General features: G+C 44.0%; 1 pseudogene; it reads left to right on the plus strand.

Annotated features, from left to right (window-relative positions):
• The first annotated feature begins 668 nt into the window (after positions 1-668).
• LOC102370970 lies at positions 669-2915 on the plus strand (annotated as a pseudogene).
• The last annotated feature ends 1662 nt before the right edge of the window (positions 2916-4577 follow it).

Raw genomic sequence — 4577 nt, forward strand, 5'->3', positions numbered from 1 at the left:
TTCAGGGGGAACCTAAGACATGGAACACGTTGGTGCTTACCCACCACTACAACTGGTGCTGCTGGAAATTAGAGGACACAAAACCTAGTCCTAGCCCGGAGGATGAGGAAAAGCTCCCAACGCTCTATGGGACCTCCGCCCTGGCCTGGATGGCTTCAGATGGAACCTCCCGACACGGTGGAGGCTATGGGTATTATTGTAAGGCTTGCCATGATGTGAAAATATCCTGGGTCCACCCAAATGACACCTCTGTCCAAAAATGTGAATTGTTGGGATTCCTTGAAGTATTACAACACTGTCTAGCACACCACGATGATACACTCCCAGTTCCAATTATTGCAATTGACTCACAGTACATTTATAAGATTCTCACCGGTACAGCCCTTGCCAGTGAAAATTTAGGTGAGTGGGAAGACATCTGGAAAACTCTAACTAAATTTACACGACTCCCATTGATTAAGCATACCAAGTCACATCGTCCGGATACTGACCCAGTGCATGAGGTCATCGATAAACTTTTAGAAGACCCACTCCGGACCAACGTAGTTTTGCCTATCACCTCTACCTTTGGTCCTGGAGTAAACCCATTCCTCGCGTGGCTTCATGAAAATTGGGGTCACCCAGGACCGCAGGCCAGCCATTGACACTGGCGCCGAGCCACTACCGAGATGACCTCGTATGGAGTTCGATGCAATTGGGAAAAGGTAGCACAAGCCTGTGAGGTATGTGCCAAGGAGAAATGCCATCGAACCAAACATCAACTTGGAGCTTTCGACACTTCGCAGTTCCAAGCGGGAAAGGTCTGGAAAGTAGAGCTGCTTGGGCCCCTCCCGGGGGTCTAAACCGCCAAATAAGGGGTTAGTCATTGTTGATCTGGGGACGCGTCAGTTACATGTCATCCCCTTATGAAAGAGCAATGCCACTGCTGTTGTCTCTGCCTTAACCGCTGCATTTGCCACCTGGCAACCTCCGCATGAAATTCAGTCTGATGGAGGACCCCCTTTCAACTCTAACGCTCTGGACAAATTTGCTCATCTACATAACGTCACATGGCATCTTCATCTGCCATACCACCCACAGTCTAATGGCGTTGTGGAGAGACACATCGGCTTATACAAGGAACAACTTTGTCTCAAGGGAGGAGGGACGTACAAAAACTGGACTAAGCATAATCATGATGTCCTTATTTCATTGAACATCTCAAAGGCACTATGGGATGAGGCTAATACTAAAAAACCTCTACCTTGGGAACCTAAATTCCAACCAAATGAGTTAGTATGGGTTTCAGTACCGCACCCTCGTCAATCTCATCCACAGGTCTACAAGGGAATAGTTCAACGGTCGGAACAGTATCCTAACACCTATTCCGTCTTACTAGAAAAAAAGCCCGATCGTCCCTCTATTATCGCTCACCACAACTGGATGACTCGCTGTTCTGACGTTCACCCAGTTTCCTTATAGTGAACCCGATTACGGTTTTCTCTTGGTTTTTTTTGCCTTGTTTTTTTTTGTTTCCTTACAGGTCCGACCGTAACGAAGTGGCAATCTACAGCTGCTCGATTGCTAAATCTACCAAACACCAAATCGCAGCACCGTCAAGTCGACGCAGCAACGGCCGCCGCGGGGACACCAAGACAGCAAATGTTCGCTGGGTTAGAACTTGTCCTTACACTGCTTCTTTCCCGTTTCTGCTGTGGTGTTTTAGTTAAACCAGTTGTTGATCCACACGTAACAGCAGTTTGGGGAAAGAATGCCACATTAAAGTGTATCATTAATATAAATGACACCATAATACAAATTTCATGGGAAAAATTGCATGGTAAAAGTGCACAAACTATTGTTGTACATCATCCTGAATATGGGTTTTCTGTTCAAAGAAAATATCATGAAAGAAAGTCATTTAAAAACTCTTCGTTCAGTGATGTAACAATCAACCTAAACAATGTGAGCTTCTCTGATGCAGGAAAGTATGTATGCAAAGCAGTTACATTCCCATTAGGAAATGCAAAGTCGATAACAACTATAACTGTAATTGTTGAACCCACTGTGAGCTTTACAAAGGGACCAACTCCCTTAATAGATGGTAAAAATTGGGCAGTAGCAGCCATGTGTATAGCAGCCACAGGAAAACCTGCTGCAGATATTAATTGGGAGGGAGACCTTGGTAAAATAGAATTTAGTCCAACTTCCTTTCCAAAGAGACAGTGACAGTTGTAAGTCAATATAAAATCATTCCTACTAGATTTGCAAACGGACGATGCATAACTTGTGTTGTAAGTCACCCAGCTTTGGACAAGGAGATAAGGTATTCTTACATACTAAACATTCAATACGCTCCTGAAGTGTCAATAACTGGCTATGATGAAAATTGGTTTATTAGACTAAAAAATGTTCAGCTTAAGTGCAATGCTAATTCTAATCCACCACCTATAAAATTTACCTGGGCCAGATTAGATGGACAATGGCCTAAAGGCTTACTGTCTATAAACAATACTCTGCATTTCAATAGCCCACTAACCCACAATTATGCTGGGATCTACATTTGTAGGGTGACAAATTCCCTTGGTCAAAGAAGCGATCAAAAGACTGGTGATCAAAAGACTATTTACATACTAGATCTTTCTACCACCGCTACCACACGATCGCCCACGGTTTCATGGTATCCTTCAACTAATAGCATTACAGGTTTAGCATCAACATTAACAGCAATGCAGGAAGGCAATTGGGGTACCATCATCGGTAGTGCAGTGGGTGGAACTCTCTTTCTAATATTTGTAAGTATTTTAGTTGGCATTGTCTGCTATGGAAAAAGACGGATGTTCCGTGGCAACTACTTCGTTATGAACCACATTTCACTAACTAATTAAAAAGGGGAGTCCCAAATAGATGTTCTCCAGTCAGATGATGACCAATAATTGTTGTTATATGTTTAAGTTATTGTATTTTATAGTTTGTTGAAGACCGGTCTATAGAATTGTTTGTTTATATGTATTTGTTAATTAGTTAAGCTTTGTAAAGCCGATGAGTCCTTAGACGAAAATTACTTATAACACGTACACGTGTTTATAATTCCAGCTGTGCCGTCAGCAAGGGGGCATGTCATAACCCAATGATTTTTAGTGCCTCGGCACAGTGGAATTTTCCCGCCACATTGGAGCCTCTTTGCACGGTGGAATTTTCTGCTGCAGAGAGGAAACCCCAGTGCAAAAAAGTTCCCACCATTTGTATGTAAATTCGCACCCCTTTATTGGCTGATTCCAAATTATTCCTACTTAACGACTAGTAATTGGCTCGCTAGCAGTATAAAAATCCGCGCGACTTCCGCCCAAGTCGGAGAACTTTAAGCACGCTGCAGAGTGACTTTAAAGAATTCCTGACTCGTGGCAGAACGAATCAGTAGCCTGATCAACTACCAATTTTTCCTCCCCGTCGCCGAGCACTTATCCCCGACGTACCCTTGCCCTGCATGCCCGGTTCATCTGTGGACTCACTGGCTCAGTTTCTTGCCAGTTGGAGCAACTCGTTGCAACTACACAAGCAGCCTTTACAGCCTGTGTCGCAGCCACCAGCGGCGTAAGTAAAAACTATTTTTGCAACCAATACGCTGTCTCGCCTCTCCATCCACCAGCCGGCCTGACGTTCACTTAATTAACCAGCGTTTCCCTCGGTCGGCTCTACCCAGCCGAGACACAAATGTAGGAATAACAAAGAGGAAATATCAAGTCAAGCACTCTCAATTCCAAATTTAAGAAAAATAATCACTTACAAGCATGAAAAACTTTCTGGATTCACAAGAATTTTCATATACAGGTTTGCCTCGTTTTATCCTCTACATGCATTCCTGGATAACGGTGCATAACTCAAATTCACATAAAGGGAACCCACTTTACAATGTAACAAATAGGGATACTTTCCAAGACCTCAACTGTACTGACCCCCAGACCCATTTCTACCACTTTTACAACACAATTTTGGTACTCACCAACAGCAGACCATACACACAAGCACAGAGTGGTGGTGAATGTTACCATAATGGAGATGGCAACTACAGAAACATGTGTTCAGACAATGAGCGAGGAACACAGATCCACACAGAGTCTATATTTTGGTGTGTGTCATTCCCACAATGCACTACACAAAGCAGCTGACTGTGGGCTTCCACCACACTGATCGCATAAGAGTGAATTTATCTTGCATATTAGGGGTGTGTGAAGCGGGCCATATTCAATTCAGATTCAGATTCAGCTGGATTTGGGGGACAGTGATTCGATTAGTTGATTTGGATCACTGTCCCAATTTGCTTCTGCTGAATCCAAATCTGAAGATTCAATTCTGATTCAGAGAATCTGTGAGTCGACCATAGACACAGCTTTAAATGTTTTCTCTACATAACTCAAGGTACCAGGTGCAGCTCATGAACACTGAGATTGTGGGGCAGATGGAGCATCCCCACAGGAATGTCCCCCCTCCCCCTCCGCAATGTGCTCAGCAGCTGACCTGGATGTGGACCAGAAGTCCTGCCACAGGCAGGAATGAATGCTGGGTTCATAAGACCCCAGACAGGTGATCATCCAACC

Source organism: Alligator sinensis, unplaced genomic scaffold (genome assembly GCF_000455745.1).
Source record: "Alligator sinensis unplaced genomic scaffold, ASM45574v1 scaffold565_1, whole genome shotgun sequence".
Taxonomy (NCBI): domain Eukaryota; kingdom Metazoa; phylum Chordata; order Crocodylia; family Alligatoridae; genus Alligator; species Alligator sinensis.